Source organism: Symphalangus syndactylus, chromosome 1, assembly GCF_028878055.3.
Source record: "Symphalangus syndactylus isolate Jambi chromosome 1, NHGRI_mSymSyn1-v2.1_pri, whole genome shotgun sequence".
Taxonomy (NCBI): domain Eukaryota; kingdom Metazoa; phylum Chordata; class Mammalia; order Primates; family Hylobatidae; genus Symphalangus; species Symphalangus syndactylus.
In genome coordinates, this window is record NC_072423.2 from 128,253,134 (window position 1) to 128,267,782 (window position 14,649).

The 14,649-nt window shown below is 43.7% G+C and overlaps 1 protein-coding gene and 1 pseudogene across 23 annotated transcripts in view; both read right to left on the reverse strand.

The window, feature by feature from the left end:
* Positions 1-14,649, reverse strand: part of CNOT10 (CCR4-NOT transcription complex subunit 10) — a 95,395-nt gene that overhangs the window by 17,890 nt on the left and 62,856 nt on the right. The window lies entirely within an intron of this gene.
* Positions 2,258-5,079, reverse strand: LOC129485458 (protein SGT1 homolog; annotated as a pseudogene).

Below are 14,649 nucleotides of genomic sequence, written 5' to 3' on the forward strand. Positions count from 1 at the left end.
GCGCAATCTCGGCTCACTGCAACCTCTGCCTGCTTGGTTCAAGCTATTCTCCTGCCTCAGCCTCCCAAGTAGCTGGGATTACAGGCGCCTGCCACCACGCCCAGCTAATTTTTTGTATTTTTTTAGTAGAGATGGGGTTTCACTATGTTGGCCAGGCTGGTCTCAAACTCCTGACCTTGCGATCTGCCTGCCTTGGCCTCCCAAAGTGCTGGGATTATAGGTGTGAGCCACTGCACCCGGCCCGATATCCATTTTCATATGTGACTCTGCCAAAGGTCAGTGTAAAACATAAGCTCCTTAAAAGCAGAAGCACACATCTGTGGTTTCCTACACAGACAAGAGCAGTATCTCACATAGGCAGTAGGTGCTTAATACGTATTTGTTAAAGAAACACAGCTTTTAACATTTTAAATCTGCTTCTCCAGACCCCCACCTTTCCTGTTGGTAGGTCACTTTGCTAATGAAGCTAACTCTTTTCCAGCTCCCACAAACGGGACTTTTCCTGCATGATCTAGGTCCTAGAGTCTAGGACAAGACCCACTTCAGGCAGGCTTGCTGGGAAATGCCTGCCCTGGCCTCTCCCGACAGTAGGTGGGCTATTACTGCTCCAGCCCACTGTCAAACCCACTTTGGGTCCAGAAATCAGTCATGTAAGATTTGCAGCAGGATTCTGTTTCCCAGGAAGCCCAAACTATAATTACGTACAATATAAAAATCTGCTTTCTTCAAATTCTAAATCAAAACAGGGCAAAAGACTCTATAAAAAATAATCATTCAATTAAAAGTTCTCAACTGTGAATATGAAACTTTAGGGCTGACATTCTGATTAAGAGCCATCAGGATTAAGCAAGTTTCATTGCGCGAAACTCAAACCAACATTTATGCTCCCTTCTCTTGGTGCGTTACAATCCATCCCAACTCACCTCTCATCACTCTCACACTCATCCTCCTTTTCCTCTTAGAAAACACCGCACTCTGCACAATTCCTGCAGACTGCTAACGCTAGAAGCACACATGGCTCTACTGAGTCCCCAGAGAATCACTTTACTTTTGATAGTTACTACTTAAAATATTGTCCCCACCCCCACTTCCTCGAGTCACTGTCCAATCTGCTTTACCAATGACTCAGTGGATCTGACAGTTCATCAGACTGGAAGAACTATACCTCAAGGGAAGAGACACTAGCTTTTCCCCCCTGTGGAGGATCTGACAAAACCCCACTCTCCCCTTCACATGCTGAAGGAACTAGCTCTAGGTCCCCAGAATGCCAACCCTTGGAAAAGGAGATAAAAAAAGAAGAAAAAAAAAAAAGGAAAGGAAAAGAAAGGAGTAAACATTTTCTTCAAGCACCAAGTTACAACAAGCTATGCAAGACTAGGCATTAAAATTTGTCAAGCCATAGATCCTGTGAGTTAAAGAAATCTAAACCAAATATCTGAAATAGTTTAACCCTTATTTAAAATGGCTAAAATGAGGGTAAATCCAGTCAGTCACCATTTGTCAAAGGAAAATAAATTTACAAAGCAGCCTCACAGCAAACATTTGAAAAATTTCCTTAAAAAATCCAATAATGATACAAAAAGTTACCCAGGCGTGGTGGCACATGCCTGTGATCCCAGCTACTTGGGAGGCTGAGGCAGAATTGCTTGAAACTGGGAGGCAGAGGTTAAAGTGAGCTGAGATCATGCCATTGCACTCCAGCCTGGGCAACAAGAGTGAAACTCCGTCTCAAAAAAAAAAAAAAAAGGAAAAAGAAAAAGAAAAAGAAAAAAGAAAATAAAAATAAAAAATCTAATAATGTAATTTCTTTTCGTTTTTTTTTTTTGAGACAGAGTCTCGCTCTGTCACCCAGGCTGGAGTGCAGTGGCACGATCTTGGCTCACTGCATGCTCCGCCTCCCAGGTTCATGCCATTCTCCTGCCTCAGCCTCCTGAGTAGCTGGGACTACCGGTGCCCGCCACCACGCCCAGCTAATTTTTTGTATTTTTAGTAGAGACGGGGTTTCACCGTGTTAGCCAGGATGGTCTCGATCTCCTGACCTCATGATCCTCCCGTCTCGGCCTCCCAAAGTGCTGAGATTACAGGCGTGAGCCACCGCACCTGGCCAATAAATAAAATTTCTAAAGAAAAAAATATTAATGCCAATTTGTCTACAATAATTCAAAAAATGTTAAACTTGTCAACCTTCAACTTTTTTTTTTTTTTGAGACAGAGTTTTTTGCTCTTGTTGCCCAGGCTGGAGTACAATGGCATAATCTTGGCTCACTGCAACCTCTGCCTCCTGGGTTCAAGCAATTCTCCTGCCTTGGCCTCCCCAGTAGCTGGGATTACAGGCATGCACCTCCATGCCCAGCTAATTTTTGTATTTTTGTGTGTGTGTGTGAGAGCAAATTAATTTATTTAGTATTTTTTCCATTCCATATCATCAGGATTGATTTCAACTTTCCTTTTACCTACATCAGACCAGCTGGTACTCAAAACTGTACCACCAGACTCCACAAAGGATTGGTTCATGGCACATTTCACTTCATCAGAACCATCTGAAGAGATCTGCTGAAATAATCTGTTTAAAGCTGCATCTCCCTCCAACTTTTCATTATTTTCTTCTTCTTTGATTTTACCCACTAATTTATCCCAATTTCTTGTATAAGGAGATGATGATGGATGTAGGTTCTTTACACCTGCTATGAATTGTTTTGGTGTAGGCACATCTCCTTGCCCCTCTAGCTTTTCCCATCTCACAGCCTCTGGCTTTTTCAGTTTGATTTCAATCTTTGTTGAAACTACTTTAAATATGCTCTGTTCTGGTATTATAGGATGAAGTTCCAGTTTAAAATTGTAATCCTCTCCAGAAGGAAGTTTAACCAAAGCAGACAATTCTTTTTCTGAAAATTCCACACTTACATCATTCTTTGAACATTCTTGATCATAACTGTAATGACTACTTGAGATTCTGTTTGATACCAGTCACACTTGATTTTTTTTTTTTTTTTTTGAGACGGAGTCTCGCTCTGTCACCCAGGCTGGAGTGCAGTGGCACAATCTCGGCTCACTGCAAGCTCCGCCTCCCGGGTTCACGCCATTCTCCTGCCTCAGCCTCTCCGAGTAGCTGGGACTACAGGCGCCCGCCACCACGCCCGGCTAATTTTTTTTTTTTGTATTTTTAGTAGAGACGGGGTTTCACCGTGGTCTCGATCTCCTGACCTCATGATCTGCCCGCCTCGGCCTCCCAAACATACTTGATTTTTGACTGATGAGTCCACACCTCAGATTCTGGGCCATTCTGAGCTTCTTGACACCTTTTAATCCAGACACTGAAATTAGCATCTGCACTATCTAATTTTTGTCCGGTAAAAATTTCTAGGGCAGCAGCATAGTTTTTTTCATAGCATTCACATATTCCTTTTCTCAACATAGCAGTGGAATTATCTGGATTGAGTTCGAGGGACTTCTTTGCATCAGCAACAGCAACACAGTAATTCCCAAGAAGAATGTGACAATAAGCTCTTTGACACGAATATTATGCATCATCTGGTTTCTGTTCCAAAGCCTTAGTCAGCTCCTCTAATGCCGCCTGGGGGTCCTCATCAATTAAAGCATCCAAGAAGCTCTGGAAAAACCTCTGGGATGTTGCAGGTCCTACTGCAGCTGCCACCATCCTCATAGTCACTGTTACTGCCGCCGGAGCTGCTACTATCGCGGTTACCACCTCCGCCACTGCCCAAGGGAGAAACTTCTCAATTTTTCTATTTTTAGTAGAGAAGGGGTTTCTCCATGTTGGTCAGGCTGGTCTCCAACTCCCGACCTCAGGTGATCTGCCCACCTCGGCCTCCCAAAGTGCTGGGATTACAGGAATAAGCCACCACACCCAACCAACTTTCAACTCTTAACAGAAGTTTAGATGTTCAATTAGTTTTTAATTTTGTCTTCTGTAAACATTTTGCTAATAACAGTTCTGTGCAAAAAGAATCTTACTGACAAACATAGTCTAAATCCAACACAAATAGAAGTCCAACACAAAAAAGCTAAAAAAGTTTTATCTTTATCAAATCTAGCATCCTAAATAACCACAGTCTTATCCTGGGCAGCAAATAAAATATAAAGTCACAGAGACTTAGCATTTTACACATGGACAGGACCTTAAGATCACCTAATCCAATTGCTTTATTTGACAGAAAAGGAAAAGGCGGCCCACAGGGGTTAAATGATTTATCCACATTAGTGGCCCTGTGGGGTTTCCACAGAGTGGCAGACCACTGAAGAATTTTTTTTTTTTTTTGAGACGGAGTTTCGCTCTTGTTGCCCAGGCTGGAGTACAATGGCGTGATCTCGGCTCACCACAATCTCTGCCTCCTGGGTTCAAGCGATTCTCCTGCCTCAGCCGTCTCGACTAGCTGGGATTACAGGCATGCACCACCACTCCCGGCTAATTTTGTATTTTTAGTAGAGATGGGGTTTCTCTATATTGGTCAGGCTGGTCCCGAACTCCCAACCTCAGGTGATCCACCTGCCTTGGCCTTCCAAAGTGCTGGAATTACAGTGAGCCATCCCACCTGGCCTGAAGAATTATTTTAACCCTGGTTTGTGATCAATCTGAACACCAGTTCATCTAAATGAGATCCTTGGAGGCAGATGTGAATCATGCCAACGTGAACACAAATTGCTGATAGTGTGAAGGAAATGTCACACAGGTAGGCTCCTTCTATGGTAGAATTCATTAGATGAACAAGTTTCAGGAGGACCACACTCAGTCGTGAGACTGAAATGGGGCTGGATCTCTAGCAAAAGCAATATAAGATTCAAAAGATTATTAGCCATAATCCTCTTTTAGTTATGTCTTATGGGCTACAATATCACCACTGGGCTAACAACAGAAGAAATATGGTTTCTTAAGCACACTAAAACTGTCTATAATATTTATGTTATCAACCATTTGTTTGATTCATCTTCTTTTATAAACACTGGACCACAGGAGGTCCCTTTTAACTGAATGGAAAATAATTCACTGACTGTCACATTAGAATCTGAAAGAACTAATTAAGCTTTATAATTTACACTTGTGGAATAACTTAACTGGGCTTAATTAAATTTGCTCCAGGCCGGGCGCGGTGGCTCACGCTTGTAATCCCAGCACTTCGGGAGGCCGAGGCGGGTGGATCACGAGGTCAGGAGATCGAGACCACGGTGAAACCCCGTCTCTACTAAAAATACAAAAAATTAGCCAGGCGTGGTGGCGGGCGCCTGTAGTCCCAGCTACTCGGAGAGGCTGAGGCAGGAGAATGGCCTGAACCCGGGAAGCGGAGCTTGCAGTGAGCCAAGATTGCGCCACTGCACTCCAGCCTGGGCGACAGAGCAAGACTCCGTCTCAAAAAAAAAAAAAAAAAAAAAATTAAATTTGCTCCAAACATTTCCTTTTATCCCTTTTGTGGCCTCCCATTTTAGAAATGACCAATTAAATTAAAATTTCATTTTCAGGCCAGGTGCTGTAGCTCATGCTTATAATCTCAGCACATCGGGAGGCTGATGTGGGTAAGAGTCAGTTCATACCCATGACAGTTATTAAACCACTATGCAACAATGAAATATTGTTATATAGCCAGGCCCGGTGGCTCACGCCTGTAATCCCAGCACTCTGGGAGGCTGAGATGGGCGGATCACGAGGTCAGGAAGTTCGAGACCAGCCTGACCAACATGGTGAAACCCAGTCTCCACTAAAAATACAAAAATTAGCCGGGCCTGGTGGCGTGAGCCTGTAATCCCAGCTACTCGGGAGGCTGAGACAGGAGAATTGCTTGAACCCAGGAGGCAGAGGTTGCAGGAGCCAAGATCGCGCCATTGCACTCCAGCCTGGGCAACAGAGTAAGACTCTGCCTCAAAAAAAAAAAAGAAATATTGTTATATGACTAAATCTATGAAATTACTTCTTTACTCTTTTTAGTTTTTGAGATGGAGTCTTGCTCTGTTGCTCAGGATGGAGCGCAGTGGTGCAATCTTGGCTCACTGCAACTTCAGCCTCCAGGGCTCAAGCAATTCTCCTGTCTTAGCCTCCCGAGTAGCTGAGACTATAGGCACACACCACCACACCCAGCTAATTTTTATATTTTTAGTAGAGATGGGGTTTCACTGTATTGGTCAGATTGGTCTCGAACTCCTGACCTCAGGTGATCCACCCACCTTGGCCTCCCACAGTGCTGGGATTACAGGCGTGAGTCACTGTGCCCAGCCCTTACTTTTTTGACACAGTGTCTAGCTCTTGTCGTCCAGGCTGGTGTGATCTCGGCTCACTGCAGCCTCTACCTTCTGGGCCCAAGCGATCCTCCCACCTCAGTCTCCCAAGTAGCTAGGACTACAGGCGTGCGCCATCATGCCCAGACTAAATTTTTTGTAGAGACAAGGTCTCACTATGTAGGCCAGGCTGATCTTGAACTCCTGGACTCAAGGGATCCTCCCACTTTAGCATCTCAAAGTGCTGGGATCACAAGCGTGAGCCACCACACCCAGCTATTTCCTTTCTTCCTCCCTCCCTCCCTTCCTTCCTACCTTCGTTTTATTTCCATAGGTATTTGAGGGAACAGGTATTTGGTTACACAAGTTCTTTAGTGGTGATGTGTGAAATTTTGGTGCACCCATCACCCGATATTTCTCTACTATTAACAAGATCGTAGTATGCAAAAAAAAAATGAAGTTGAGCCTTATCTCTCCTCATCTATAAAAATCAACTAAAAATAAGGCAGGCCGCAGTGGCTCATGCCTGTAATCCCAGCACTTTGGGAGGCCGAGGCAGGCAGATCACCGAAAGTCGGGTGTTCGAGACTAGCGTGACCAACATGGGGAAATCCTGTCTCTACTAAAAATACAAAATTAGCCAGGTGTGGTGGCACATTCCTGTAATCCTAGCTACTCGGGAGGCTTGGGGCAGGAGAATCACTTGAACCCGAGAGGTGGAGGTTGAGGTGAGCCGAGATCATGCCACTGCACTCTGGCCTGGGCAACAAGAGCAAAACTCAGTCTCAAAAAAAAAAAAAAAATTTAACTCAACATGGATAAAAGACCTAAATTTAAGTGCTAAAACTTAAAATTCTTAGAGGAAGACATGGTAAATCCTTATGATCTTGGATTTAGTGAACAAGTCTTAGATATGGCATGAAAAGCACAAGCAACAACAAAAATAAGAATTAAATTTCATCAAAATGAAAAACGTTTATGCTTCAAAGGACACCTTCAAAAAAGTGAAGAGACAACCCTCAGAATGTGAGAAAATAACTACAAGTCATATATCTGATAGTTGTATCTAGGACATATAAAGAACTCTTGGCCGGATGCGTTGGCTCATGCCTGTAATCCCAGCACTTTGGGAGTCTGAGGCAGGTGGATCACCTGAGGTTGGAAGTTCGATACCAGCCTGGCCAAAATGGTGAAACCCCATCTCTACTAAAAATACAAAAATTAGTTGGGTGTGGTTATGCACGTCTGTAATCCCAGCTACTCGGGAGGCTGAGACAGGAGAACTGCTTGAACCCAGAGGTGGGTGAGCAAAGATTGTGCCACTGCACTCCAGCCTGGGCAACAGAGTGAGACTCCCTCTCAACAACAACAACAACAAAAAAAAACCCACAAAAAAACAAAAAACAAAAACAGGCCGAGCACGGTGGCTAACACCTGTAATCCCAGCACTTCGGAAGGCAGAGGTAGGCAGGTCACTTGAGGTCAGGTGTTTTTGAGATCAGCCTGGCCAAAATGGTGAAACCCTGTCTCTACAAAAAATACAAAAATTAGCCGGGTGTGATGGGCAGCTGTAATCCCAGCTACTCGGGAGGCTGAGGCAGGAGAATAATTTGAACCCGGAAGACAGGGGTTGCAGTGAGCCAAGACTGCGCTACTGCACTCCAGCCTGGGCCACGGAGCGAGACTCCATCTCTAAATAAATAAAATACCAAAAAACACATCAGAAGAAAAATACATTATTCTATTATGATCAATCACTGTTATTTCAAAAACCTATCATCTCCCAAATGTATGCCGCAAACATTCACATCTAAATCAACGAATATAGCCAAAATATCAATCCTGCCCAAGAAACTGTGTTCTAAGATTCCTTTGGGTATTAAGACTTTTAACAAAAGAAATTTTCTAAAGAGATAAATAATTCAGTTAAAATTTGTAGTACAAAAAACTGTGGAATAGTAACAACATTCACACATGTAAAAATCATGTTATAACATACAAACATTCGAACACACTTGTCTTAAAACCTTAGAGCAGCTCTGTTCAAGAGAAATATAATTAGAGCCATAGCCAACTGCAGTGGCTCACACCTGTAATTTCAATGCTTTGGGGGCCAAGGTGGGAAGACTGCTTCAGCCTAGGAGTTTCACTTCAGCCCAGGAGTGTTAGGACTACAGTGGGCAACACAGTGAGACCCCGGCTCTACAAAAAAAAATAAAAAAGTAGCTGGGCATGGCGGTACATGCCTGCGGTCTTTTTATTTTTGGAGAGGGGGAGAGTTGGGACGGAGTCTTGCTCTGTCGCCGGGCTGGAGTGCAGTGGCACAATCTCGGTTCACTGCAACCCCTGCCTCCTGCATTCAAGCAATTCTCCTGCCTCAGCCTCCCGAGGAGCTGGGACTACATGGGTGCGCCACTACGCCCAGCTAATTTTTGTATTTTTAGTAGAGACGGGGTTTCACCATGTTGGCCAGGATGGTCTCCATCTCTTGACCAAGTGATCTGCCCGCCTCGGCCTCCCAAAGTGCTGGGATTACAGGCGTGAGCCACCAAGCCCAGCCCATGCCTGTAGTCTTAGTTATCCGGGAGGCTGATGTGGGAGAATTGCTTGAGGCCAGAAGTTTGTGTGTGGTGTAGTGAAAGTTTATGGTACAGATTTTTTTGTAAAAGACAAAAAAAAAGGAAGAAATATAATTGAAGCCATAAATGTAATTTAAATTTTTCTAACAGACACGTTTAAAAAATAACATTAAAAGAAACACGTAAAATTATTTTTATTTTATTTTATTTATTTATTGAGACGGACTTTCACTCTTGTTGCCCAGGCTGGAGTGCAAAGGCGCCATTTGGGTTCACCGCAACCTCCACCTCCACCTTCTGGGTTCAAGCGATTCTCCTGCTTCAGCCTCCTAATAGCTGGGATTACAGGCATGCGCCACTACACCCACTTAATTTTTTTGTATTTTTAGTAGAGACAGAGTTTCACCATGGTGGCCAGGCTGATCTCAAACTCTTGACCTCAGGTGATCCACCTGCCTTGGCCTCCCAAAGTGCTGGGATTACAGGTGTGAGCCACCTCGCCTGGCCTATTATATTTATTTTTTTTGAGACAGAGTCTCGCTCTGTCACCCAGGCTAGAGTGCAGTGGCACAATCTTGGCTCACCACAACCTCCGCCTCCCGGGTTCAAGTGATTCTCCTGCCTCAGCCCCCCGTGTAGCTGGGACTACAGGTGCCCGCCACCACACCTATATTTACAGCTATATTCATCTATATTTACAGCTGCTCCCATGACTTGCATTACTGCCTGAGCTCCGCCTCCTGTCAGATCAGCAGCAGCATTAGATTCTCATAGGAGTGCAAATCTTATCGTGAACTGCGCCTGCAAAGAATTTAGGTTGTGTGCTCCATATGAGAATCTAATGCCTGATGATCTGTCACTGTTCCCATAACCACCACATGTGACCATCTAGTTGTAGAAAAACAAGCTCAGGGCTCCCACTGATTCTACATTATGGTGAGTTGTATAATTATTTCATCATATATTACAATGTAATAATAATAGAAATACAGTGCACAATAAATGTAATGTTTTTGAATCATCATGAAACCACCTCCCCTGCAACCCTGTCCACAGAAAAATAGTCTACCATGATCCTGGTCCCTGGTGCCAAAAAGGTTGGGGTCTGCTGCTTAAATTGATGAGTTTATATTTCTTTCCAGCCAATTCCCGCAACCACTGTTCTGATTTCTAGCAACATAAATTAGTTTTGTCTATTCATAAAGTTTTGTTTGTCATATAAATGGTATAAACGGAATCACACAGTAGATACCTTATGCGAAGGAAAAGAAGAAACAGAAAAATGTTTTGAGATTCATCCATGTTAACTTGTGCATTAGTAATTGGTTTTGGTTTGAGACAGGGTCTCACTTTGTCACCCAGGTTGGAGTGCATTGATGCAACCTCAGCTCACTGCAGCCTCAAACCTACAGGGCTCAGGTGATCCTCCCACCTCAGCCTCCTGAGCAGCTGGAACTACAAGCGTGCAGCACCATGCCTGGCCAATTTTTTGTACAGACGGGGTTTCACCATGTTGCCCACACTTGTCTCAAACTCCTGGACTCAAGCAATTTGCCTGCCTGGACCTCCCAAAGCGTCGGGATTACAGGCATGAGCCACTGTGACCGACCTCACTGGTTCTTCCTTATAGCTGACTAGTATTGCAAAATACGAGTGTAATACAACTTAGTTATCCATTCTTCTACTGATGAATACCTGGGCTATGTCTAGGTTTTGTCTACCAAGAGTAAAGCTGCTATAAAATTCTTTTGTGGACAAGTTTCTGTTTCTCTTTGGTAAACATCTAGGAACAGAACCACCTTAAAATTTCAAAGTCATAGCATTTATTTAATTCCAGGGCCCAGAATGTTTGTGTGAGTATGTTATCTCCTTAATTGAATAAAACTTACGGCTTCATACAGCATTGAGTGGTTCAGAAACTGAAGCAAATTTCTAAAAGTGTCATTATGTGTATAGCTGGTGCTTGGAATCCACAGGTTCCAAATCTGTAGATTCAACCAACTATAAATAGAAAATATTCTAAAATAGCTGGGGGCGAGGGCTCACGCTTGTAATCCCAGCACTTTGGGAGGCCGAGGCGGGCGGATCACGAGGTCACGAGATCGAGACCACGGTGAAACCTCATCTCTACTAAAAATACAAAAAATTAGCCAGGCGTGGTGGCGGGTGCCTGTAGTCCCAGCTACTCGGAGAGGCTGAGGCAGGAGAATGGCGTGAACCCGGGAGGCGGAGCTTGCAGCGAGCCAAGATCGCGCCACTGCACTCCAGCCTGGGCGACAGAGCGGGACTCTGTCTCAAAAAAATAATAATAATAAAATAAAATAAAAAAGAAAAAAAAGAAAATATTCTAAAACATAATAATAAAAAAACTACAATAATTTTTTTAAATTAAAAACCAATACAGTATGACAACTGTTTATATAGCATATATAGTGCACTAGGTATTATAAGTACTCTAAAGATGACTTAAAGTATATGAGAGAAGGCTGGGTGCAGTGGCTCATGCCTGTAATCCCAGCACTTTGGGAGGCCAAGATGGGTGGATCACTTGAGGCCAGGAGTTCAATACCAGCCTGGCCAACATGGTGAAACCCCATCTCTACTAATAATACAAAAATTAGCCAGGCGTTGTGGCACACACCTGCAATCCCAGCTACTTGGAAGGCAGAAGCAGGAGAATCGTTTGAACCCAGGAGGAGGAGGTTGCAGTGAGCCAAGATTGAGCCATTGCACTCCAGCCTGGGTGACAAGAGCAAAACTACGTCTCAAAAAAATAAATAAATAAAATAAAAATAAGTAAAGTATATGAGAGGATGTGCACAGGTTATCTGCAATTACTACACCATTTTATATAAGGAATTTTATATCTGAGGATTGTGGTATCTGTTGGGGGCCCTGGAACCAATCCCTCAAGGATACCAAAGGATGACTGTATAACTTTCTTGATCCATTATATTAGTATCTCTAAGTTCATCCAAACCTTACAGTTAAACTAGTTAGTTGATTTCTGAGACATTTTCCTAATTTGGGGCCACATTTTATTTTATTTTATTTTTAATTTTTATTTATTTATTTTATTTTATTTTTGAGATGGAGTCTCGCTCTGTCGCCTAGGCTGGAGTGCAGTGGCGCGATCTTGGCTCACTGCAAGCTCTGCCTCCCGGGTTCACGCCATTCTCCTGCCTCAGCCTCCCGAGTAGCTGGGACTCCAGGCGCCCGCCAACACGCCTGGCTAATTTTTTGTATTTTTAGTAGAGACGGGAGTTCACGGTGTTAGCCAGGATGGTCTCAATCTCCTGACCTCCTGATCTGCCCGCCCCGGCCTCCCAAAGTGCTAGGATTACAGGCTTGAGCCACCGCGCCCGGCCTGGGGCCACATTTTAATTTCAATTGTGAGAATATTTTTCTGAAAACTACCTTGATTTAATATAGAATCTCGCAACTTAATTATTATCTGCCTTCTAAAAACATACTTGGTAAATTGGTTAGAATGAAATTTTTTGGACTTACCTTAATTTATGTACAAATGAAAAACAACAAAAATACTCAAGGGGCTACAAACCTATACCATAAAAAGTGGCCATTGGAAAAGTCATGATCATTTACTGCATATTAGTTATGCTGGAAACAGAAAATGGGGATTTGCATTGGTGTCTTGGGTATTATTGAGCACAAGGGGTGAAATATAATAGTCCATAAAAGCTAAACTATATACTAGTCACATTTTCAATAACCTTAAAGAGTTCAGGTCAGAAATAGATGAAATCTCAAAGAATTGCCGGGCGCGGTGGCTCAAGCCTGTAATCCCAGCACTTTGGGAGGCCGAGGCGGGCGGATCACGAGGTCAGGAGATCGAGACCATCCTGGCTAACACGGTGAAACCCCGTCTCTACTAAAAATACAAAAAATTAGCCGGGCGTGTTGGCGGGCGCCTGTAGTCCCAGCTACTCGGGAGGCTGAGGCAGGAGAATGGCGTGAACCCGGGAGCCGGAGCTTGCAGTGAGCCGAGATCGCGCCACTGCACTCCAGCCTGGGCAACAGAGCGAGACTCCGTCTCAAAAAAAAAAAAAAAAAAAAAAGAAATCTCAAAGAATTTCACAATCTTAAAACACAGTGCTCAGGCTCCTTACATAGAAGACAGCTGGCTCCTGCCACAGAACTGCCCTTTAACACACCCAACTGCATTGTGAGCTTTACGGCTTTGAAAATTACGACACAATTCTTTTACGACTACTCCCCTTCACCATTGGTGTCCACGTTACCATTGCTACTGTCTGGCATAGCAGTCCTTTTTATAAATCTACCCTAAAGCTCCTTCCATCTTGTACTGTTTCCTTTCTCCCTCCCATCTGCTCCATAAGAAAAAAATATATATATACTACAGAATCCACTCTCACCTCACTTTATGATGACGGCATTCCCTATGGAAGCCCTATGCTCCTTTTCACACACACAAAAAATGGAAGTAATATTATTTTCTCTGAAAATCATCAATCCTCCTACTATGAAATATGGAAAGCAAACAGCTGGACCCATGAAAGGTACAAAACTCTTTGAGAGGAATCCCATCCTGTATGCACACTTCTCTTTAATGACATTCTCAGATGGTAAAGTTAAATTACACAACTCTGCAGATGTTTAACTACTGTAAGACAATATACTACTTTTTGTGTGTGTGTATGTGAGACAGAGTCTCAGTCTGTCACCCAGGCTGGAGTATAGTGGCACAATCTCGGCTCACTGCAACCTCTGCACTCTGGGTTCAAGCAATTCTCCTGCCTCAGCCTCTCGAGTAGCTGGGACTGCAGGTGTGTGCCACCATGCCCAGCTAATTTTTTTGTATTTTTAGTAGAAACAGGGTTTTGCCATGTTGGCCAGGCTGGTCTCGAACTCCTGACCTCAGGCGATTTGCCTGCCTTGGCTTCCCAAAGTGATGGGATTATAGGCGTGAGCCACTGCACCTGGCAGAAACAATATACTTCTTAAATTGCACACATAAATAAAGCAATCCTAAGATTAGTACTCATTAAGCCAGGTGGGTGGCTCATGCCTGTAATACCGGCACTTTGGGAAGCTAAGGCGGATGGATCACCTGAGGTCAGGAGTTTGAGACTAGCCTGACCAACATGGTGAAACCCCATCTCTACTAAAAATATAAAAAATTAGCCGGGCGTGGTGGCGTATGTCTGTAATTCCAGCTACTTGGGAGGCTGAGGCAGGAGAACTGCTTGAACTCAGGAGGCGGAGGTTGCAGTGAGCCAAGACACGCCATTGCACTCCAGCCTGGGAGACAAGGGCAAAAATCCATCTCAAAAAAAAAAAAAAAAAAAGATTAGTATTCATTCAAGTAAACTTGTAAAAATTAAATCAAGTTTGAAAAACTGTTTCAAATGTCTTCTTCATTAAGGATTCCCTTTAAATGGGTATAACCATATTCACTGCAGCATTATTTGTACCAGCAAAAGCTGAAAACATTATAAACAGCTCAATAAAAAGTAATGTTAGATAAATGAGATCATATCCACAAAATGCAACTCTAGGCACCCATGAGAAAGAGTGAAACAAAGGTTTGTGCTGATACAGGAACAAAGTAAGGTACAGAGCAGTTTACAGACTACAAAATTACTGGTAAAGGCCAGATGTGGTGGCTCACGCCTATAATCCCAGCACTGTGGGAGGCTGAGGCGGGCAGATCACTTGAGCTCAGGAGTTTGAGACTGGCTTGACCAACATGGTGACACCCCATCTCTACCAAAAATACAAAAATTAGCAGGGTGTGGTGGCACACGCCTGTAATCTCAGCTACTCAGGAGGCTGAGGCATGAGAGTCGCTTGCACCTGGGAG